We start from the raw sequence: 23,361 nt of genomic DNA on the forward strand, positions 1-23,361 counted from the left end.
TGACATTGCTCAACAGATACTGTCTTATAAGTACCACACGCTGTCCAATTGCACCACTGGAGCACTGTGCAGCATAAAACAGTTATGCTAGATGTGGATTTTATTCAATACAATCAGTACAGTCATAAGAATTTAAAAAGAAAATCATTTTTGGTGATGAATGATGAGCAACAAAGGATCATGCATGCCAGATGGCACTTGAATAAGCTTTTCACAGTGATAGAAAAGTAAACAAAAAAAACACAACAATGTTATAATAAATGTCATTTTTAGCTTCTGTGGTCATGTTTTTGCAATCTAAACACTACAAGACTGTTATACAGTTGAAGCAAGGATAAAGTATCAACTCTAGTGACAACACAGCTGCTTTAATGAGTTCCACCCCAGATGGGACTTGAACCCACAATCCCTGACTTAGGAGGCCAGTGCCTTATCCATTAGGCCACTGGGGCTTACTGACTTTCTCAATCAAGACTGATAGGTTTTTAATAGTCAATTATTTATTTTTGAGAAAAAGTGAAGCTGTTTACTGTGTTCTTTGCATTACCAAGTCCAGCAAGAAATGTGCTGGTACTATCCAGAGCTGTCAGTATGGATTATCATGCTCTATTGCAAAAAAACTATTTGATGCAACTGCTTTACCAACAGTGTGTTAATCTTGTCAATTGCTGTTTTGTTGGCTGAATGAAGGAAGATATGCAGTGCATTTGAACCAAAGCAGATGTGTGCTGACAACTTAAATTTACAATCATATTTGTGTTTTTTCTTTCTTTCTTTCTTTCTTTCTTTCTTTCTTTCTTTCTTTCTTTCTTTCTTTCTTTCTTTCTTTCTTTCTTTCTTTCTTTCCTTCTTTCTTTCTTTCTTTCTTTCTTTCTTTCTTTCTTTCTTTCTTTCTTCCATCCTTTGTAATATCATATTAAATATTAAGGTAGAAGATTATAATCAATGACTAATGACATAAGAAAAAGGAAAAAAACTGTAAACAAAACTGCTTCAGGTGAGACTTGAATTCACAACCTTGACATTGCTCAACAGATACTGTCTTATAAGTACCACGCGCTGTCCAATTGCACCACTGGAGCACTGTGCAGCATAAAACAGTTATGCTAGATGTGGATTTTATTCAATACTATCAGTACAGTCATAAGAATTTAAAAAGAAAATCATTTTTGGTGATGAATGATGAGCAACAAAGGATCATGCATGCCAGATGGCACTTGAATAAGCTTTCCACAGTGATAGAAAAGTAAACAAAAAAACCACAACAATGTTATAATAAATGTCATTTTTAGCTTCTGTGGTCATGTTTTTGCAATCTAAACACTACAAGACTGTTGTACAGTTGAAGCAAGGATAAAATATCAACTCTAGTGACGACACAGCTGCTTTAATGAGTTCCACACCAGATGGGACTTGAACCCACAATCCCTGGCTTAGGAGGCCAGTGCCTTATCCATTAGGCCACTGGGGCTTACTGACTTTCTCATTCAAGACTGATAGGTTTTTAATAGTCAATTATTTATTTTTGAGAAAAAGTGAAGCTGTTTACTGTGTTCTTTGCATTACCAAGTCCAGCAAGAAATGTGCTGGTACTATCCAGAGCTGTCAGTATGGATTATCATGCTCTATTGCAAAAAAACTATTTGATGCAACTGCTTTACCAACAGTGTGTTAATCTTGTCAATTGCTGTTTTGTTGGCTGACTGAAGGAAGATATGCAGTGCATTTGAACCAAAGCAGATGTGTGCTGACAACTTAAATTCACAATCATGTTTGTGTTTTTTCTTTCTTTCTTTCTTTCTTTCTTTCTTTCTTTCTTTCTTTCTTTCTTTCTTTCTTTCTTTCTTTCTTTCTTTCTTTCTTTCTCTCTTTCTTTCTTTCTTCCATCCTTTGTAATATCATATTAAATATTAAGGTAGAAGATTATAATCAATGACTAATGACATAAGAAAAAGGAAAAAAACTGTAAACAAAACTGCTTCAGGTGAGACTTGAATTCACAACCTTGACATTGCTCAACAGATACTGTATTATAAGTACCACACGCTGTCCAATTGCACCACTGGAGCACTGTGCAGCATAAAACAGTTATGCTAGATGTGGATTTTATTTAATACAATCAGTACAGTCATAAGAATTTAAAAAGAAAATCATTTTTGGTGATGAATGATGAGCAACAAAGGATAATGCATGCCAGATGGCACTTGAATAAGCTTTTCACAGTGATAGAAAAGTAAACAAAAAACCCACAACAATGTTATAATAAATGTCATTTTTAGCTTCTGTGGTCATGTTTTTGCAATCTAAACACTACAAGACTGTTGTACAGTTGAAGCAAGTATAAAGTATCAACTCTAGTGACGACACAGCTGCTTTAATGAGTTCCACCCCAGATGGGACTTGAACCCACAATCCCTGGCTTAGAAGGCCAGTGCCTTATCCATTAGGCCACTGGGGCTTACTGACTTTCTCAATCAAGACTGATAGGTTTTTAATAGTCAATTATTTATTTTTGAGAAAAAGTGAAGCTGTTTACTGTGTTCTTTGCATTACCAAGTCCAGCAAGAAATGTGCTGGTACTATCCAGAGCTGTCAGTATGGATTATCATGCTCTATTGCAAAAAAACTATTTGATGCAACTGCTTTACCAACAGTGTGTTAATCTTTTCAATTGCTGTTTTGTTGGCTGACTGAAGGAAGATATGCAGTGCATTTGAACCAAAGCAGATGTGTGCTGACAACTTAAATTTACAATCATATTTGTGTTTTTTCTTTCTTTCTTTCTTTCTTTCTTTCTTTCTTTCTTTCTTTCTTTCTTTCTTTCTTTCTTTCTTCCATCCTTTGTAATATCATATTAAATATTAAGGTAGAAGATTATAATCAATGACTAATGACATAAGAAAAAGGAAAAAAAACTGTAAACAAAACAGCTTCAGGTGAGACTTGAATTCACAACCTTGACATTGCTCAACAGATACTGTCTTATAAGTACCACACGCTGTCCAATTGCACCACTGGAGCACTGTGCAGCATAAAACAGTTATGCTAGATGTGGATTTTATTCAATACAATCAGTACAGTCATAATAATTTAAAAAGAAAATCATTTTTGGTGATGAATGATGAGCAACAAAGGATCATGCATGCCAGATGGCACTTGAATAAGCTTTTCACAGTGATAGAAAAGTAAACAAAAAAACCACAACAATGTTATAATAAATGTCATTTTTAGCTTCTGTGGTCATGTTTTTGCAATCTAAACACTACAAGACTGTTGTACAGTTGAAGCAAGGATAAAGTATCAACTCTAGTGACGACACAGCTGCTTTAATGAGTTCCACCCCAGATGGGACTTGAACTCACAATCCCTGGCTTAGGAGGCCAGTGCCTTATCCATTAGGCCACTGGGGCTTACTGACTTTCTCAATCAAGACTGATAGGTTTTTAATAGTCAATTATTTATTTTTGAGAAAAAGTGAAGCTGTTTACTGTGTTCTTTGCATTACCAAGTCCAGCAAGAAATGTGCTGGTACTATCCAGAGCTGTCAGTATGGATTATCATGCTCTATTGCAAAAAAACTATTTGATGCAACTGCTTTACCAACAGTGTGTTAATCTTGTCAATTGCTGTTTTGTTGGCTGAATGAAGGAAGATATGCAGTGCATTTGAACCAAAGCAGATGTGTGCTGACAACTTAAATTTACAATCATATTTGTGTTTTTTCTTTCTTTCTTTCTTTCTTTCTTTCTTTCCTTCTTTCTTTCTTTCTTTCTTTCTTCCATCCTTTGTAATATCATATTAAATATTAAGGTAGAAGATTATAATCAATGACTAATGACATAAGAAAAAGGAAAAAAACTGTAAACAAAACTGCTTCAGGTGAGACTTGAATTCACAACCTTGACATTGCTCAACAGATACTGTCTTATAAGTACCACGCGCTGTCCAATTGCACCACTGGAGCACTGTGCAGCATAAAACAGTTATGCTAGATGTGGATTTTATTCAATACTATCAGTACAGTCATAAGAATTTAAAAAGAAAATCATTTTTGGTGATGAATGATGAGCAACAAAGGATCATGCATGCCAGATGGCACTTGAATAAGCTTTCCACAGTGATAGAAAAGTAAACAAAAAAACCACAACAATGTTATAATAAATGTCATTTTTAGCTTCTGTGGTCATGTTTTTGCAATCTAAACACTACAAGACTGTTGTACAGTTGAAGCAAGGATAAAATATCAACTCTAGTGACGACACAGCTGCTTTAATGAGTTCCACACCAGATGGGACTTGAACCCGCTTAGGAGGCCAGTGCCTTATCCATTAGGCCACTGGGGCTTACTGACTTTCTCATTCAAGACTGATAGGTTTTTAATAGTCAATTATTTATTTTTGAGAAAAAGTGAAGCTGTTTACTGTGTTCTTTGCATTACCAAGTCCAGCAAGAAATGTGCTGGTACTATCCAGAGCTGTCAGTATGGATTATCATGCTCTATTGCAAAAAAACTATTTGATGCAACTGCTTTACCAACAGTGTGTTAATCTTGTCAATTGCTGTTTTGTTGGCTGACTGAAGGAAGATATGCAGTGCATTTGAACCAAAGCAGATGTGTGCTGACAACTTAAATTCACAATCATGTTTGTGTTTTTTCTTTCTTTCTTTCTTTCTTTCTTTCTTTCTTTCTTTCTTTCTTTCTTTCTTTCTTTCTTTCTTTCTTTCTTTCTTTCTTTCTTTCTTTCTTTCTTTCTCTCTTTCTTTCTTTCTTCCATCCTTTGTAATATCATATTAAATATTAAGGTAGAAGATTATAATCAATGACTAATGACATAAGAAAAAGGAAAAAAACTGTAAACAAAACTGCTTCAGGTGAGACTTGAATTCACAACCTTGACATTGCTCAACAGATACTGTATTATAAGTACCACACGCTGTCCAATTGCACCACTGGAGCACTGTGCAGCATAAAACAGTTATGCTAGATGTGGATTTTATTTAATACAATCAGTACAGTCATAAGAATTTAAAAAGAAAATCATTTTTGGTGATGAATGATGAGCAACAAAGGATAATGCATGCCAGATGGCACTTGAATAAGCTTTTCACAGTGATAGAAAAGTAAACAAAAAACCCACAACAATGTTATAATAAATGTCATTTTTAGCTTCTGTGGTCATGTTTTTGCAATCTAAACACTACAAGACTGTTGTACAGTTGAAGCAAGTATAAAGTATCAACTCTAGTGACGACACAGCTGCTTTAATGAGTTCCACCCCAGATGGGACTTGAACCCACAATCCCTGGCTTAGAAGGCCAGTGCCTTATCCATTAGGCCACTGGGGCTTACTGACTTTCTCAATCAAGACTGATAGGTTTTTAATAGTCAATTATTTATTTTTGAGAAAAAGTGAAGCTGTTTACTGTGTTCTTTGCATTACCAAGTCCAGCAAGAAATGTGCTGGTACTATCCAGAGCTGTCAGTATGGATTATCATGCTCTATTGCAAAAAAACTATTTGATGCAACTGCTTTACCAACAGTGTGTTAATCTTTTCAATTGCTGTTTTGTTGGCTGACTGAAGGAAGATATGCAGTGCATTTGAACCAAAGCAGATGTGTGCTGACAACTTAAATTTACAATCATATTTGTGTTTTTTCTTTCTTTCTTTCTTTCTTTCTTTCTTTCTTTCTTTCTTTCTTTCTTTCTTTCTTTCTTTCTTTCTTTCTTTCTTCCATCCTTTGTAATATCATATTAAATATTAAGGTAGAAGATTATAATCAATGACTAATGACATAAGAAAAAGGAAAAAAAACTGTAAACAAAACTGCTTCAGGTGAGACTTGAATTCACAACCTTGACATTGCTCAACAGATACTGTCTTATAAGTACCACACGCTGTCCAATTGCACCACTGGAGCACTGTGCAGCATAAAACAGTTATGCTAGATGTGGATTTTATTCAATACAATCAGTACAGTCATAAGAATTTAAAAAGAAAATCATTTTTGGTGATGAATGATGAGCAACAAAGGATCATGCATGCCAGATGGCACTTGAATAAGCTTTTCACAGTGATAGAAAAGTAAACAAAAAAACCACAACAATGTTATAATAAATGTCATTTTTAGCAATCTAAACACTACAAGACTGTTGTACAGTTGAAGCAAGGATAAAGTATCAACTCTAGTGACGACACAGCTGCTTTAATGAGTTCCACCCCAGATGGGACTTGAACCCACAATCCCTGGCTTAGGAGACCAGTGCCTTATCCATTAGGCCACTGGGGCTTACTGACTTTCTCATTCAAGACTGATAGGTTTTTAATAGTCAATTATTTATTTTTGAGAAAAAGTGAAGCTGTTTACTGTGTTCTTTGCATTACCAAGTCCAGCAAGAAATGTGCTGGTACTATCCAGAGCTGTCAGTATGGATTATCATGCTCTATTGCAAAAAAAACTATTTGATGCAACTGCTTTACCAACAGTGTGTTAATCTTGTCAATTGCTGTTTTGTTGGCTGAATGAAGGAAGATATGCAGTGCATTTGAACCAAAGCAGATGTGTGCTGACAACTTAAATTCACAATCATGTTTGTGTTTTTTCTTTCTTTCTTTCTTTCTTTCTTTCTTTCTTTCTTTCTTTCTTTCTTTCTTTCTTTCTTTCTCTCTTTCTTTCTTTCTTCCATCCTTTGTAATATCATATTAAATATTAAGGTAGAAGATTATAATCAATGACTAATGACATAAGAAAAAGGAAAAAAACTGTAAACAAAACTGCTTCAGGTGAGACTTGAATTCACAACCTTGACATTGCTCAACAGATACTGTATTATAAGTACCACACGCTGTCCAATTGCACCACTGGAGCACTGTGCAGCATAAAACAGTTATGCTAGATGTGGATTTTATTCAATACAATCAGTACAGTCATAAGAATTTAAAAAGAAAATCATTTTTGGTGATGAATGATGAGCAACAAAGGATCATGCATGCCAGATGGCACTTGAATAAGCTTTTCACAGTGATAGAAAAGTAAACAAAAAACCCACAACAATGTTATAATAAATGTCATTTTTAGCTTCTGTGGTCATGTTTTTGCAATCTAAACACTACAAGACTGTTGTACAGTTGAAGCAAGGATAAAGTATCAACTCTAGTGACGACACAGCTGCTTTAATGAGTTCCACCCCAGATGGGACTTGAACCCACAATCCCTGGCTTAGGAGGCCAATGCCTTATCCATTAGGCCACTGGGGCTTACTGACTTTCTCAATCAAGACTGATAGGTTTTTAATAGTCAATTATTTATTTTTGAGAAAAAGTGAAGCTGTTTACTGTGTTCTTTGCATTACCAAGTCCAGCAAGAAATGTGCTGGTACTATCCAGAGCTGTCAGTATGGATTATCATGCTCTATTGCAAAAAAACTATTTGATGCAACTGCTTTACCAACAGTGTGTTAATCTTGTCAATTGCTGTTTTGTTGGCTGACTGAAGGAAGATATGCAGTGCATTTGAACCAAAGCAGATGTGTGCTGACAACTTAAATTCACAATCATGTTTGTGTTTTTTCTTTCTTTCTTTCTTTCTTTCTTTCTTTCTTTCTTTCTTTCTTTCTTTCTTTCTTTCTTTCTTTCTTTCTTTCTTTCTTTCTTTCTTTCTCTCTTTCTTTCTTTCTTCCATCCTTTGTAATATCATATTAAATATTAAGGTAGAAGATTATAATCAATGACTAATGACATAAGAAAAAGGAAAAAACTGTAAACAAAACTGCTTCAGGTGAGACTTGAATTCACAACCTTGACATTGCTCAACAGATACTGTATTATAAGTACCACACGCTGTCCAATTGCACCACTGGAGCACTGTGCAGCATAAAACAGTTATGCTAGATGTGGATTTTATTTAATACAATCAGTACAGTCATAAGAATTTAAAAAGAAAATCATTTTTGGTGATGAATGATGAGCAACAAAGGATCATGCATGCCAGATGGCACTTGAATAAGCTTTTCACAGTGATAGAAAAGTAAACAAAAAACCCACAACAATGTTATAATAAATGTCATTTTTAGCTTCTGTGGTCATGTTTTTGCAATCTAAACACTACAAGACTGTTGTACAGTTGAAGCAAGGATAAAGTATCAACTCTAGTGACGACACAGCTGCTTTAATGAGTTCCACCCCAGATGGGACTTGAACCCACAATCCCTGGCTTAGGAGACCAGTGCCTTATCCATTAGGCCACTGGGGCTTACTGACTTTCTCATTCAAGACTGATAGGTTTTTAATAGTCAATTATTTATTTTTGAGAAAAAGTGAAGCTGTTTACTGTGTTCTTTGCATTACCAAGTCCAGCAAGAAATGTGCTGGTACTATCCAGAGCTGTCAGTATGGATTATCATGCTCTATTGCAAAAAAACTATTTGATGCAACTGCTTTACCAACAGTGTGTTAATCTTGTCAATTGCTGTTTTGTTGGCTGAATGAAGGAAGATATGCAGTGCATTTGAACCAAAGCAGATGTGTGCTGACAACTTAAATTCACAATCATGTTTGTGTTTTTTCTTTCTTTCTTTCTTTCTTTCTTTCTTTCTTTCTTTCTTTCTTTCTTTCTTTCTTTCTTTCTTTCTTTCTTTCTTTCTTTCTTTCTCTCTTTCTTTCTTTCTTCCATCCTTTGTAATATCATATTAAATATTAAGGTAGAAGATTATAATCAATGACTAATGACATAAGAAAAAGGAAAAAAACTGTAAACAAAACTGCTTCAGGTGAGACTTGAATTCACAACCTTGACATTGCTCAACAGATACTGTATTATAAGTACCACACGCTGTCCAATTGCACCACTGGAGCACTGTGCAGCATAAAACAGTTATGCTAGATGTGGATTTTATTCAATACAATCAGTACAGTCATAAGAATTTAAAAAGAAAATCATTTTTGGTGATGAATGATGAGCAACAAAGGATCATGCATGCCAGATGGCACTTGAATAAGCTTTTCACAGTGATAGAAAAGTAAACAAAAAACCCACAACAATGTTATAATAAATGTCATTTTTAGCTTCTGTGGTCATGTTTTTGCAATCTAAACACTACAAGACTGTTGTACAGTTGAAGCAAGGATAAAGTATCAACTCTAGTGACGACACAGCTGCTTTAATGAGTTCCACCCCAGATGGGACTTGAACCCACAATCCCTGGCTTAGGAGGCCAATGCCTTATCCATTAGGCCACTGGGGCTTACTGACTTTCTCAATCAAGACTGATAGGTTTTTAATAGTCAATTATTTATTTTTGAGAAAAAGTGAAGCTGTTTACTGTGTTCTTTGCATTACCAAGTCCAGCAAGAAATGTGCTGGTACTATCCAGAGCTGTCAGTATGGATTATCATGCTCTATTGCAAAAAAACTATTTGATGCAACTGCTTTACCAACAGTGTGTTAATCTTGTCAATTGCTGTTTTGTTGGCTGACTGAAGGAAGATATGCAGTGCATTTGAACCAAAGCAGATGTGTGCTGACAACTTAAATTCACAATCATGTTTGTGTTTTTTCTTTCTTTCTTTCTTTCTTTCTTTCTTTCTTTCTTTCTTTCTTTCTTTCTTTCTTTCTTTCTTTCTTTCTTTCTTTCTTTCTCTCTTTCTTTCTTTCTTCCATCCTTTGTAATATCATATTAAATATTAAGGTAGAAGATTATAATCAATGACTAATGACATAAGAAAAAGGAAAAAACTGTAAACAAAACTGCTTCAGGTGAGACTTGAATTCACAACCTTGACATTGCTCAACAGATACTGTATTATAAGTACCACACGCTGTCCAATTGCACCACTGGAGCACTGTGCAGCATAAAACAGTTATGCTAGATGTGGATTTTATTTAATACAATCAGTACAGTCATAAGAATTTAAAAAGAAAATCATTTTTGGTGATGAATGATGAGCAACAAAGGATCATGCATGCCAGATGGCACTTGAATAAGCTTTTCACAGTGATAGAAAAGTAAACAAAAAACCCACAACAATGTTATAATAAATGTCATTTTTAGCTTCTGTGGTCATGTTTTTGCAATCTAAACACTACAAGACTGTTGTACAGTTGAAGCAAGTATAAAGTATCAACTCTAGTGACGACACAGCTGCTTTAATGAGTTCCACCCCAGATGGGACTTGAACCCACAATCCCTGGCTTAGGAGGCCAGTGCCTTATCCATTAGGCCACTGGGGCTTACTGACTTTCTCAATCAAGACTGATAGGTTTTTAATAGTCAATTATTTATTTTTGAGAAAAAGTGAAGCTGTTTACTGTGTTCTTTGCATTACCAAGTCCAGCAAGAAATGTGCTGGTACTATCCAGAGCTGTCAGTATGGATTATCATGCTCTATTGCAAAAAAACTATTTGATGCAACTGCTTTACCAACAGTGTGTTAATCTTTTCAATTGCTGTTTTGTTGGCTGACTGAAGGAAGATATGCAGTGCATTTGAACCAAAGCAGATGTGTGCTGACAACTTAAATTTACAATCATATTTGTGTTTTTTCTTTCTTTCTTTCTTTCTTTCTTTCTTTCTTTCTTTCTTTCTTCTTTCTTTCTTTCTTCCATCCTTTGTAATATCATATTAAATATTAAGGTAGAGGATTATAATCAATGACTAATGACATAAGAAAAAGGAAAAAAAACTGTAAACAAAACTGCTTCAGGTGAGACTTGAATTCACAACCTTGACATTGCTCAACAGATACTGTCTTATAAGTACCACACGCTGTCCAATTGCACCACTGGAGCACTGTGCAGCATAAAACAGTTATGCTAGATGTGGATTTTATTCAATACAAATAGTACAGTCATAAGAATTTAAAAAGAAAATCATTTTTGGTGATGAATGATGAGCAACAAAGGATCATGCATGCCAGATGGCACTTGAATAAGCTTTTCACAGTGATAGAAAAGTAAACAAAAAACCCACAACAATGTTATAATAAATGTCATTTTTAGCTTCTGTGGTCATGTTTTTGCAATCTAAACACTACAAGACTGTTGTACAGTTGAAGCAAGGATAAAGTATCAACTCTAGTGACGACACAGCTGCTTTAATGAGTTCCACCCCAGATGGGACTTGAACCCACAATCCCTGGCTTAGGAGGCCAGTGCCTTATCCATTAGACCACTGGGGCTTACTGACTTTCTCATTCAAGACTTATAGGTTTTTAATAGTCAATTATTTATTTTTGAGAAAAAGTGAAGCTGTTTACTGTGTTCTTTGCATTACCAAGTCCAGCAAGAAATGTGCTGGTACTATCCAGAGCTGTCAGTATGGATTATCATGCTCTATTGCAAAAAAACTATTTGATGCAACTGCTTTACCAACAGTGTGTTAATCTTGTCAATTGCTGTTTTGTTGGCTGAATGAAGGAAGATATGCAGTGCATTTGAACCAAAGCAGATGTGTGCTGACAACTTAAATTCACAATCATGTTTGTGTTCTTTCTTTCTTTCTTTCTTTCTTTCTTTCTTTCTTTCTTTCTTTCTTTCTCTCTTTCTTTCTCTCTTTCTTTCTTCCATCCTTTGTAATATCATATTAAATATTAAGGTAGAAGATTATAATCAATGACTAATGACATAAGAAAAAGGAAAAAAACTGTAAACAAAACTGCTTCAGGTGAGACTTGAATTCACAACCTTGACGTTGCTCAACAGATACTGTATTATAAGTACCACACGCTGTCCAATTGCACCACTGGAGCACTGTGCAGCATAAAACAGTTATGCTAGATGTGGATTTTATTTAATACAATCAGTACAGTCATAAGAATTTAAAAAGAAAATCATTTTTGGTGATGAATGATGAGCAACAAAGGATCATGCATGCCAGATGGCACTTGAATAAGCTTTTCACAGTGATAGAAAAGTAAACAAAAAACCCACAACAATGTTATAATAAATGTCATTTTTAGCTTCTGTGGTCATGTTTTTGCAATCTAAACACTACAAGACTGTTGTACAGTTGAAGCAAGTATAAAGTATCAACTCTAGTGACGACACAGCTGCTTTAATGAGTTCCACCCCGGATGGGACTAGAACCCACAATCCCTGGCTTAGGAGGCCAGTGCCTTATCCATTAGGCCACTGGGGCTTACTGACTTTCTCAATCAAGACTGATAGGTTTTTAATAGTCAATTATTTATTTTTGAGAAAAAAGTGAAGCTGCTTACTGTGTTCTTTGCATTACCAAGTCCAGCAAGAAATGTGCTGGTACTATCCAGAGCTGTCAGTATGGATTATCATGCTCTATTGCAAAAAAACTATTTGATGCAACTGCTTTACCAACAGTGTGTTAATCTTTTCAATTGCTGTTTTGTTGGCTGACTGAAGGAAGATATGCAGTGCATTTGAACCAAAGCAGATGTGTGCTGACAACTTAAATTTACAATCATATTTGTGTTTTTTCTTTCTTTCTTTCTTTCTTTCTTTCTTTCTTTCTTTCTTTCTTTCTTTCTTTCTTTCTTTCTTTCTTCCATCCTTTGTAATATCATATTAAATATTAAGGTAGAAGATTATAATCAATGACTAATGACATAAGAAAAAGGAAAAAAAACTGTAAACAAAACTGCTTCAGGTGAGACTTGAATTCACAACCTTGACATTGCTCAACAGATACTGTCTTATAAGTACCACACGCTGTCCAATTGCACCACTGGAGCACTGTGCAGCATAAAACAGTTATGCTAGATGTGGATTTTATTCAATACAATCAGTACAGTCATAAGAATTTAAAAAGAAAATCATTTTTGGTGATGAATGATGAGCAACAAAGGATCATGCATGCCAGATGGCACTTGAATAAGCTTTTCACAGTGATAGAAAAGTAAACAAAAAACCACAACAATGTTATAATAAATGTCATTTTTAGCTTCTGTGGTCATGTTTTTGCAATCTAAACACTACAAGACTGTTGTACAGTTGAAGCAAGGATAAAGTATCAACTCTAGTGACGACACAGCTGCTTTAATGAGTTCCACCCCAGATGGGACTTGAACCCACAATCCCTGGCTTAGGAGGCCAGTGCCTTATCCATTAGGCCACTGGGGCTTACTGACTTTCTCATTCAAGACTGATAGGTTTTTAATAGTCAATTACCGTATATACTCGAGTATAAGCCGACCTTTTCAGCACATTTTTCTATGCTGAAAAGGCCCCCCTCGGCTTATACTCGAGTCAACGGCTGCAGCAGACGCCGTGGGCTGTGTGGGCGTCCGCTGCAGCCGGCTCCAGGGACAGACACTAGAGGTCATTATTGACCTCTAGTGTCTGTGCGGCGTTGCTATGGGAGAGACGTCATGACGTCTCTCCCATAGAGATGATCGGGTGCCGGGAAGCGGGCGCCGGCGCGGGCGGCCAGACGGAGCGGCGACCAGACGGAGCGGGTGGACAGATGAAGCGGCGGCCAGACGGAGCGGGTGGACAGACGGAGCGGAGCAGCGCAGCAGCAGAAGAAGCGGTCGGGAAGCAGGAGCGGGGCAGTGGTAAGTATTGTTTTAGTGTATGTTTGTGTGTTTGTAAGCTGCAACGGGGGCACAGTAACAGGGGGCAAAGAAAGGGGGCACAACAACTACTGGGGGCAAAGAAAGGGGGCACAACAACTACTGGGGGCAAAGAAAGGGGGCACCACAACTACTGGGGCAAAGAAAGAGGGGTCATAACTACTGGGGGCAATGAAAGAGAGGGCATAACTACTGGGGGCAATGAAAGAGAGGGCATAACTACTGGGGGCAATGAAAGAGGGGGCACAACTACTGGGGGCAAAGAAGGGGCATAACTACTGGGGGCAAAGCAACGGGGGCATGTTTTTATCTGGCACTGTGGGGAGATAAATGTCACTGGGGGTATATGTGGCACTGGGGGCACAACCCTAGAAACAAACATTACACCCTGGCAACAAGCATAACACCTACCGCATGAAATCCCTGGCAACGAGCATGACACCCTGAGCATGAAAACCCCTGGCACCGTGTATTTCCAACCCTAGGCTTATACTAGAGTCAGTAATTTTTCCCAGTTTTTTGTGGTAAAATTAGGTGCCTCGGCTTATATTCGGGTCGACTTATACTCGAGTATATACGGTATTTATTTTTAAGAAAAAGTGAAGCTGTTTACTGTGTTCTTTGCATTACCAAGTCCAGCAAGAAATGTGCTGGTACTATCCAGAGCTGTCAGTATGGATTATCATGCTCTATTGCAAAAAAACTATTTGATGCAACTGCTTTAACAAAAGTGTGTTAATCTTGTCAATTGCTGTATTGTTGGCTGAATGAAGGAAGATATGCAGTGCATTTGAACCAAAGCAGATGTGTGCTGACAACTTAAATTCACAATCATGTTTGTGTTCTTTCTTTCTTTCTTTCTTTCTTTCTTTCTTTCTTTCTTTCTTTCTCTCTTTCTTTCTTTCTTCCATCCTTTGTAATATCATATTAAATATTAAGGTAGAAGATTATAATCAATGACTAATGACATAAGAAAAAGGAAAAAAACTGTAAACAAAACTGCTTCAGGTGAGACTTGAATTCACAACCTTGACATTGCTCAACAGATACTGTATTATAAGTACCACACGCTGTCCAATTGCACCACTGGAGCACTGTGCAGCATAAAACAGTTATGCTAGATGTGGATTTTATTCAATACAATCAGTACAGTCATAAGAATTTAAAAAGAAAATCATTTTTGGTGATGAATGATGAGCAACAAAGGATCATGCATGCCAGATGGCACTTGAATAAGCTTTTCACAGTGATAGAAAAGTAAACAAAAAACCCACAACAATGTTATAATAAATGTCATTTTTAGCTTCTGTGGTCATGTTTTTGCAATCTAAACACTACAAGACTGTTGTACAGTTGAAGCAAGGATAAAGTATCAACTCTAGTGACGACACAGCTGCTTTAATGAGTTCCACCCCAGATGGGACTTGAACCCACCATCCCTGGCTTAGGAGGCCAGTGCCTTATCCATTAGGCCACTGGGGCTTACTGACTTTCTCAATCAAGACTGATAGGTTTTTAATAGTCAATTATTTATTTTTGAGAAAAAGTGAAGCTGTTTACTGTGTTCTTTGCATTACCAAGTCCAGCAAGAAATGTGCTGGTACTATCCAGAGCTGTCAGTATGGATTATCATGCTCTATTGCAAAAAAACTATTTGATGCAACTGCTTTACCAACAGTGTGTTAATCTTTTCAATTGCTGTTTTGTTGGCTGACTGAAGGAAGATATGCAGTGCATTTGAACCAAAGCAGATGTGTGCTGACAACTTAAATTTACAATCATATTTGTGTTTTTTCTTTCTTTCTTTCTTTCTTTCTTTCTTTCTTTCTTTCTTTCTTTCTTCCATCCTTTGTAATATCATATTAAATATTAAGGTAGAAGATTATAATCAATGACTAATGACATAAGAAAAAGGAAAAAAAACTGTAAACAAAACTGCTTCAGGTGAGACTTGAATTCACAACCTTGACATTGCTCAACAGATACTGTCTTATAAGTACCACACGCTGTCCAATTGCACCACTGGAGCACTGTGCAGCATAAAACAGTTATGCTAGATGTGGATTTTATTCAATACAATCAGTACAGTCATAAGAATTTAAAAAGAAAATCATTTTTGGTGATGAATGATGAGCAACAAAGGATCATGCATGCCAGATGGCACTTGAATAAGCTTTCCACAGTGATAGAAAAGTAAACAAAAAAACCACAACAATGTTATAATAAATGTCATTTTTAGCTTCTGTGGTCATGTTTTTGCAATCTAAACACTACAAGACTGTTGTACAGTTGAAGCAAGGATAAAATATCAACTCTAGTGACGACACAGCTGCTTTAATGAGTTCCACACCAGATGGGACTTGAACCCACAATCCCTGGCTTAGGAGGCCAGTGCCTTATCCATTAGGCCACTGGGGCTTACTGACTTTCTCATTCAAGACTGATAGGTTTTTAATAGTCAATTATTTATTTTTGAGAAAAAGTGAAGCTGTTTACTGTGTTCTTTGCATTACCAAGTCCAGCAAGAAATGTGCTGGTACTATCCAGAGCTGTCAGTATGGATTATCATGCTATATTGCAAAAAATCTATTTGATGCAACTGCTTTACCAACAGTGTGTTAATCTTTTCAATTGCTGTTTTGTTGGCTCACTGAAGGAAGATATGCAGTGCATTTGAACCAAAGCAGATGTGTGCTGACAACTTAAATTTACAATCATATTTGTGTTTTTTCTTTCTTTCTTTCTTTCTTTCTTTCTTTCTTTCTTTCTTTCTTTCTTTCTTTCTTTCTTTCTTTCTTCTTTCTTTCTTTCTTCCATCCTTTGTAATATCATATTAAATATTAAGGTAGAGGATTATAATCAATGACTAATGACATAAGAAAAAGGAAAAAAAACTGTAAACAAAACTGCTTCAGGTGAGACTTGAATTCACAACCTTGACATTGCTCAACAGATACTGTCTTATAAGTACCACACGCTGTCCAATTGCACCACTGGAGCACTGTGCAGCATAAAACAGTTATGCTAGATGTGGATTTTATTCAATACAAATAGTACAGTCATAAGAATTTAAAAAGAAAATCATTTTTGGTGATGAATGATGAGCAACAAAGGATCATGCATGCCAGATGGCACTTGAATAAGCTTTTCACAGTGATAGAAAAGTAAACAAAAAACCCACAACAATGTTATAATAAATGTCATTTTTAGCTTCTGTGGTCATGTTTTTGCAATCTAAACACTACAAGACTGTTGTACAGTTGAAGCAAGGATAAAGTATCAACTCTAGTGACGACACAGCTGCTTTAATGAGTTCCACCCCAGATGGGACTTGAACCCACAATCCCTGGCTTAGGAGGCCAGTGCCTTATCCATTAGGCCACTGGGGCTTACTGACTTTCTCATTCAAGACTTATAGGTTTTTAATAGTCAATTATTTATTTTTGAGAAAAAGTGAAGCTGTTTACTGTGTTCTTTGCATTACCAAGTCCAGCAAGAAATGTGCTGGTACTATCCAGAGCTGTCAGTATGGATTATCATGCTCTATTGCAAAAAAACTATTTGATGCAACTGCTTTACCAACAGTGTGTTAATCTTGTCAATTGCTGTTTTGTTGGCTGAATGAAGGAAGATATGCAGTGCATTTGAACCAAAGCAGATGTGTGCTGACAACTTAAATTCACAATCATGTTTGTGTTCTTTCTTTCTTTCTTTCTTTCTTTCTTTCTTTCTTTCTTTCTTTCTTTCTTTCTTTCTTTCTTTCTTTCTTTCTTTCTTTCTCTCTTTCTTTCTCTCTTTCTTTCTTCCATCCTTTGTAATATCATATTAAATATTAAGGTAGAAGATTATAATCAATGACTAATGACATAAGAAAAAGGAAAAAAACTGTAAACAAAACTGCTTCAGGTGAGACTTGAATTCACAACCTTGACGTTGCTCAACAGATACTGTATTATAAGTACCACACGCTGTCCAATTGCACCACTGGAGCACTGTGCAGCATAAAACAGTTATGCTAGATGTGGATTTTATTTAATACAATCAGTACAGTCATAAGAATTTAAAAAGAAAATCATTTTTGGTGATGAATGATGAGCAACAAAGGATCATGCATGCCAGATGGCACTTGAATAAGCTTTTCACAGTGATAGAAAAGTAAACAAAAAACCCACAACAATGTTATAATAAATGTCATTTTTAGCTTCTGTGGTCATGTTTTTGCAATCTAAACACTACAAGACTGTTGTACAGTTGAAGCAAGTATAAAGTATCAACTCTAGTGACGACACAGCTGCTTTAATGAGTTCCACCCCAGATGGGACTAGAACCCACAATCCCTGGCTTAGGAGGCCAGTGCCTTATCCATTAGGCCACTGGGGCTTACTGACTTTCTCAATCAAGACTGATAGGTTTTTAATAGTCAATTATTTATTTTTGAGAAAAAAGTGAAGCTGTTTACTGTGTTCTTTGCATTACCAAGTCCAGCAAGAAATGTGCTGGTACTATCCAGAGCTGTCAGTATGGATTATCATGCTCTATTGCAAAAAAACTATTTGATGCAACTGCTTTACCAACAGTGTGTTAATCTTTTCAATTGCTGTTTTGTTGGCTGACTGAAGGAAGATATGCAGTGCATTTGAACCAAAGCAGATGTGTGCTGACAACTTAAATTTACAATCATATTTGTGTTTTTTCTTTCTTTCTTTCTTTCTTTCTTTCTTTCTTTCTTTCTTTCTTTCTTTCTTTCTTTCTTTCTTTCTTTCTTTCTTTCTTTCTTCCATCCTTTGTAATATCATATTAAATATTAAGGTAGAAGATTATAATCAATGACTAATGACATAAGAAAAAGGAAAAAAAACTGTAAACAAAACTGCTTCAGGTGAGACTTGAATTCACAACCTTGACATTGCTCAACAGATACTGTCTTATAAGTACCACACGCTGTCCAATTGCACCACTGGAGCACTGTGCAGCATAAAACAGTTATGCTAGATGTGGATTTTATTCAATACAATCAGTACAGTCATAAGAATTTAAAAAGAAAATCATTTTTGGTGATGAATGATGAGCAACAAAGGATCATGCATGCCAGATGGCACTTGAATAAGCTTTTCACAGTGATAGAAAAGTAAACAAAAAAACCACAACAATGTTATAATAAATGTCATTTTTAGCTTCTGTGGTCATGTTTTTGCAATCTAAACACTACAAGACTGTTGTACAGTTGAAGCAAGGATAAAGTATCAACTCTAGTGACGACACAGCTGCTTTAATGAGTTCCACCCCAGATGGGACTTGAACCCACAATCCCTGGCTTAGGAGGCCAGTGCCTTATCCATTAGGCCACTGGGGCTTACTGACTTTCTCATTCAAGACTGATAGGTTTTTAATAGTCAATTACCGTATATACTCGAGTATAAGCCGACCTTTTCAGCACATTTTTCTATGCTGAAAAGGCCCCCCTCGGCTTATACTCGAGTCAACGGCTGCAGCAGACGCCGTGGGCTGTGTGGGCGTCCGCTGCAGCCGGCTCCAGGGACAGACACTAGAGGTCATTATTGACCTCTAGTGTCTGTGCGGCGTTGCTATGGGAGAGACGTCATGACGTCTCTCCCATAGAGATGATCGGGTGCCGGGAAGCGGGCGCCGGCGCGGGCGGCCAGACGGAGCGGCGACCAGACGGAGCGGGTGGACAGATGAAGCGGCGGCCAGACGGAGCGGGTGGACAGACGGAGCGGAGCAGCGCAGCAGCAGAAGAAGCGGTCGGGAAGCAGGAGCGGGGCAGTGGTAAGTATTGTTTTAGTGTATGTTTGTGTGTTTGTAAGCTGCAACGGGGGCACAGTAACAGGGGGCAAAGAAAGGGGGCACAACAACTACTGGGGGCAAAGAAAGGGGGCACAACAACTACTGGGGGCAAAGAAAGGGGGCACCACAACTACTGGGGCAAAGAAAGAGGGGTCATAACTACTGGGGGCAATGAAAGAGAGGGCATAACTACTGGGGGCAATGAAAGAGAGGGCATAACTACTGGGGGCAATGAAAGAGGGGGCACAACTACTGGGGGCAAAGAAGGGGCATAACTACTGGGGGCAAAGCAACGGGGGCATGTTTTTATCTGGCACTGTGGGGAGATAAATGTCACTGGGGGTATATGTGGCACTGGGGGCACAACCCTAGAAACAAACATTACACCCTGGCAACAAGCATAACACCTACCGCATGAAATCCCTGGCAACGAGCATGACACCCTGAGCATGAAAACCCCTGGCACCGTGTATTTCCCACCCTAGGCTTATACTAGATTCAGTAATTTTTCCCAGTTTTTTGTGGTAAAATTAGGTGCCTCGGCTTATATTCGGGTCGACTTATACTCGAGTATATACGGTATTTATTTTTAAGAAAAAGTGAAGCTGTTTACTGTGTTCTTTGCATTACCAAGTCCAGCAAGAAATGTGCTGGTACTATCCAGAGCTGTCAGTATGGATTATCATGCTCTATTGCAAAAAAACTATTTGATGCAACTGCTTTAACAAAAGTGTGTTAATCTTGTCAATTGCTGTATTGTTGGCTGAATGAAGGAAGATATGCAGTGCATTTGAACCAAAGCAGATGTGTGCTGACAACTTAAATTCACAATCATGTTTGTGTTCTTTCTTTCTTTCTTTCTTTCTTTCTTTCTTTCTTTCTTTCTTTCTTTCTTTCTTTCTTTCTTTCTTTCTTTCTTTCTCTCTTTCTTTCTTTCTTCCATCCTTTGTAATATCATATTAAATATTAAGGTAGAAGATTATAATCAATGACTAATGACATAAGAAAAAGGAAAAAAACTGTAAACAAAACTGCTTCAGGTGAGACTTGAATTCACAACCTTGACATTGCTCAACAGATACTGTATTATAAGTACCACACGCTGTCCAATTGCACCACTGGAGCACTGTGCAGCATAAAACAGTTATGCTAGATGTGGATTTTATTCAATACAATCAGTACAGTCATAAGAATTTAAAAAGAAAATCATTTTTGGTGATGAATGATGAGCAACAAAGGATCATGCATGCCAGATGGCACTTGAATAAGCTTTTCACAGTGATAGAAAAGTAAACAAAAAACCCACAACAATGTTATAATAAATGTCATTTTTAGCTTCTGTGGTCATGTTTTTGCAATCTAAACACTACAAGACTGTTGTACAGTTGAAGCAAGGATAAAGTATCAACTCTAGTGACGACACAGCTGCTTTAATGAGTTCCACCCCAGATGGGACTTGAACCCACAATCCCTGGCTTAGGAGGCCAGTGCCTTATCCATTAGGCCACTGGGGCTTACTGACTTTCTCAATCAAGACTGATAGGTTTTTAATAGTCAATTATTTATTTTTGAGAAAAAGTGAAGCTGTTTACTGTGTTCTTTGCATTACCAAGTCCAGCAAGAAATGTGCTGGTACTATCCAGAGCTGTCAGTATGGATTATCATGCTCTATTGCAAAAAAACTATTTGATGCAACTGCTTTACCAACAGTGTGTTAATCTTGTCAATTGCTGTTTTGTTGGCTGAATGAAGGAAGATATGCAGTGCATTTGAACCAAAGCAGATGTGTGCTGACAACTTAAATTCACAATCATGTTTGTGTTCTTTCTTTCTTTCTTTCTTTCTTTCTTTCTTTCTTTCTTTCTTTCTTTCTTTCTTTCTTTCTTTCTTTCTTTCTTTCTCTCTTTCTTTCTCTCTTTCTTTCTTCCATCCTTTGTAATATCATATTAAATATTAAGGTAGAAGATTATAATCAATGACTAATGACATAAGAAAAAGGAAAAAAACTGTAAACAAAACTGCTTCAGGTGAGACTTGAATTCACAACCTTGACGTTGCTCAACAGATACTGTATTATAAGTACCACACGCTGTCCAATTGCACCACTGGAGCACTGTGCAGCATAAAACAGTTATGCTAGATGTGGATTTTATTTAATACAATCAGTACAGTCATAAGAATTTAAAAAGAAAATCATTTTTGGTGATGAATGATGAGCAACAAAGGATCATGCATGCCAGATGGCACTTGAATAAGCTTTTCACAGTGATAGAAAAGTAAACAAAAAACCCACAACAATGTTATAATAAATGTCATTTTTAGCTTCTGTGGTCATGTTTTTGCAATCTAAACACTACAAGACTGTTGTACAGTTGAAGCAAGTATAAAGTATCAACTCTAGTGACGACACAGCTGCTTTAATGAGTTCCACCCCAGATGGGACTAGAACCCACAATCCCTGGCTTAGGAAGCCAGTGCCTTATCCATTAGGCCACTGGGGCTTACTGACTTTCTCAATCAAGACTGATAGGTTTTTAATAGTCAATTATTTATTTTTGAGAAAAAAGTGAAGCTGTTTACTGTGTTCTTTGCATTACCAAGTCCAGCAAGAAATGTGCTGGTACTATCCAGAGCTGTCAGTATGGATTATCATGCTCTATTGCAAAAAAACTATTTGATGCAACTGCTTTACCAACAGTGTGTTAATCTTTTCAATTGCTGTTTTGTTGGCTGACTGAAGGAAGATATGCAGTGCATTTGAACCAAAGCAGATGTGTGCTGACAACTTAAATTTACAATCATATTTGTGTTTTTTCTTTCTTTCTTTCTTTCTTTCTTTCTTTCTTTCTTTCTTTCTTTCTTTCTTTCTTTCTTTCTTTCTTTCTTTCTTTCTTTCTTTCTTTCTTCCATCCTTTGTAATATCATATTAAATATTAAGGTAGAAGATTATAATCAATGACTAATGACATAAGAAAAAGGAAAAAAAACTGTAAACAAAACTGCTTCAGGTGAGACTTGAATTCACAACCTTGACATTGCTCAACAGATACTGTCTTATAAGTACCACACGCTGTCCAATTGCACCACTGGAGCACTGTGCAGCATAAAACAGTTATGCTAGATGTGGATTTTATTCAATACAATCAGTACAGTCATAAGAATTTAAAAAGAAAATCATTTTTGGTGATGAATGATGAGCAACAAAGGATCATGCATGCCAGATGGCACTTGAATAAGCTTTTCACAGTGATAGAAAAGTAAACAAAAAAACCACAACAATGTTATAATAAATGTCATTTTTAGCTTCTGTGGTCATGTTTTTGCAATCTAAACACTACAAGACTGTTGTACAGTTGAAGCAAGGATAAAGTATCAACTCTAGTGACGACACAGCTGCTTTAATGAGTTCCACCCCAGATGGGACTTGAACCCACAATCCCTGGCTTAGGAGGCCAGTGCCTTATCCATTAGGCCACTGGGGCTTACTGACTTTCTCATTCAAGACTGATAGGTTTTTAATAGTCAATTACCGTATATACTCGAGTATAAGCCGACCTTTTCAGCACATTTTTCTATGCTGAAAAGGCCCCCCTCGGCTTATACTCGAGTCAACGGCTGCAGCAGACGCCGTGGGCTGTGTGGGCGTCCGCTGCAGCCGGCTCCAGGGACAGACACTAGAGGTCATTATTGACCTCTAGTGTCTGTGCGGCGTTGCTATGGGAGAGACGTCATGACGTCTCTCCCATAGAGATGATCGGGTGCCGGGAAGCGGGCGCCGGCGCGGGCGGCCAGACGGAGCGGCGACCAGACGGAGCGGGTGGACAGATGAAGCGGCGGCCAGACGGAGCGGGTGGACAGACGGAGCGGAGCAGCGCAGCAGCAGAAGAAGCGGTCGGGAAGCAGGAGCGGGGCAGTGGTAAGTATTGTTTTAGTGTATGTTTGTGTGTTTGTAAGCTGCAACGGGGGCACAGTAACAGGGGGCAAAGAAAGGGGGCACAACAACTACTGGGGGC

General features: G+C 37.2%; 20 non-coding genes across 20 annotated transcripts; all 20 read right to left on the minus strand.

Moving 5' to 3' along the window:
• Window positions 1–379: 379 nt before the first annotated feature.
• Window positions 380–452, minus strand: TRNAR-CCU (transfer RNA arginine (anticodon CCU)). Its single transcript has one exon. It is a non-coding gene; the product is annotated as a tRNA-Arg (tRNA).
• A 946-nt stretch (window positions 453–1,398) lies between these two features.
• Window positions 1,399–1,471, minus strand: TRNAR-CCU (transfer RNA arginine (anticodon CCU)). Its single transcript has one exon. It is a non-coding gene; the product is annotated as a tRNA-Arg (tRNA).
• A 914-nt stretch (window positions 1,472–2,385) lies between these two features.
• Window positions 2,386–2,458, minus strand: TRNAR-UCU (transfer RNA arginine (anticodon UCU)). Its single transcript has one exon. It is a non-coding gene; the product is annotated as a tRNA-Arg (tRNA).
• Window positions 2,459–3,337: 879 nt separating this feature from the next.
• TRNAR-CCU (transfer RNA arginine (anticodon CCU)) lies at window positions 3,338–3,410 on the minus strand. Its single transcript has one exon. It is a non-coding gene; the product is annotated as a tRNA-Arg (tRNA).
• Window positions 3,411–5,273: 1,863 nt separating this feature from the next.
• Window positions 5,274–5,346, minus strand: TRNAR-UCU (transfer RNA arginine (anticodon UCU)). Its single transcript has one exon. It is a non-coding gene; the product is annotated as a tRNA-Arg (tRNA).
• Window positions 5,347–6,217: 871 nt separating this feature from the next.
• TRNAR-CCU (transfer RNA arginine (anticodon CCU)) lies at window positions 6,218–6,290 on the minus strand. The gene has a single exon. It is a non-coding gene; the product is annotated as a tRNA-Arg (tRNA).
• An 895-nt stretch (window positions 6,291–7,185) lies between these two features.
• TRNAR-CCU (transfer RNA arginine (anticodon CCU)) lies at window positions 7,186–7,258 on the minus strand. Its single transcript has one exon. It is a non-coding gene; the product is annotated as a tRNA-Arg (tRNA).
• A 921-nt stretch (window positions 7,259–8,179) lies between these two features.
• On the minus strand, window positions 8,180–8,252 carry TRNAR-CCU (transfer RNA arginine (anticodon CCU)). Its single transcript has one exon. It is a non-coding gene; the product is annotated as a tRNA-Arg (tRNA).
• A 918-nt stretch (window positions 8,253–9,170) lies between these two features.
• Window positions 9,171–9,243, minus strand: TRNAR-CCU (transfer RNA arginine (anticodon CCU)). The gene has a single exon. It is a non-coding gene; the product is annotated as a tRNA-Arg (tRNA).
• A 913-nt stretch (window positions 9,244–10,156) lies between these two features.
• TRNAR-CCU (transfer RNA arginine (anticodon CCU)) lies at window positions 10,157–10,229 on the minus strand. Its single transcript has one exon. It is a non-coding gene; the product is annotated as a tRNA-Arg (tRNA).
• Window positions 10,230–11,103: 874 nt separating this feature from the next.
• TRNAR-CCU (transfer RNA arginine (anticodon CCU)) lies at window positions 11,104–11,176 on the minus strand. The gene has a single exon. It is a non-coding gene; the product is annotated as a tRNA-Arg (tRNA).
• Window positions 11,177–13,018: 1,842 nt separating this feature from the next.
• On the minus strand, window positions 13,019–13,091 carry TRNAR-CCU (transfer RNA arginine (anticodon CCU)). Its single transcript has one exon. It is a non-coding gene; the product is annotated as a tRNA-Arg (tRNA).
• Window positions 13,092–14,952: 1,861 nt separating this feature from the next.
• Window positions 14,953–15,025, minus strand: TRNAR-CCU (transfer RNA arginine (anticodon CCU)). Its single transcript has one exon. It is a non-coding gene; the product is annotated as a tRNA-Arg (tRNA).
• Window positions 15,026–15,888: 863 nt separating this feature from the next.
• TRNAR-CCU (transfer RNA arginine (anticodon CCU)) lies at window positions 15,889–15,961 on the minus strand. The gene has a single exon. It is a non-coding gene; the product is annotated as a tRNA-Arg (tRNA).
• Window positions 15,962–16,859: 898 nt separating this feature from the next.
• TRNAR-CCU (transfer RNA arginine (anticodon CCU)) lies at window positions 16,860–16,932 on the minus strand. Its single transcript has one exon. It is a non-coding gene; the product is annotated as a tRNA-Arg (tRNA).
• A 918-nt stretch (window positions 16,933–17,850) lies between these two features.
• TRNAR-CCU (transfer RNA arginine (anticodon CCU)) lies at window positions 17,851–17,923 on the minus strand. Its single transcript has one exon. It is a non-coding gene; the product is annotated as a tRNA-Arg (tRNA).
• Window positions 17,924–18,823: 900 nt separating this feature from the next.
• TRNAR-CCU (transfer RNA arginine (anticodon CCU)) lies at window positions 18,824–18,896 on the minus strand. Its single transcript has one exon. It is a non-coding gene; the product is annotated as a tRNA-Arg (tRNA).
• Window positions 18,897–20,789: 1,893 nt separating this feature from the next.
• On the minus strand, window positions 20,790–20,862 carry TRNAR-CCU (transfer RNA arginine (anticodon CCU)). The gene has a single exon. It is a non-coding gene; the product is annotated as a tRNA-Arg (tRNA).
• Window positions 20,863–21,776: 914 nt separating this feature from the next.
• Window positions 21,777–21,849, minus strand: TRNAR-CCU (transfer RNA arginine (anticodon CCU)). Its single transcript has one exon. It is a non-coding gene; the product is annotated as a tRNA-Arg (tRNA).
• Window positions 21,850–22,757: 908 nt separating this feature from the next.
• Window positions 22,758–22,830, minus strand: TRNAR-CCU (transfer RNA arginine (anticodon CCU)). The gene has a single exon. It is a non-coding gene; the product is annotated as a tRNA-Arg (tRNA).
• Between the last annotated feature and the right edge of the window lie 531 nt (window positions 22,831–23,361).

Source organism: Pseudophryne corroboree, unplaced genomic scaffold (genome assembly GCF_028390025.1).
Source record: "Pseudophryne corroboree isolate aPseCor3 unplaced genomic scaffold, aPseCor3.hap2 scaffold_129, whole genome shotgun sequence".
Taxonomy (NCBI): Eukaryota; Metazoa; Chordata; class Amphibia; order Anura; family Myobatrachidae; genus Pseudophryne; species Pseudophryne corroboree.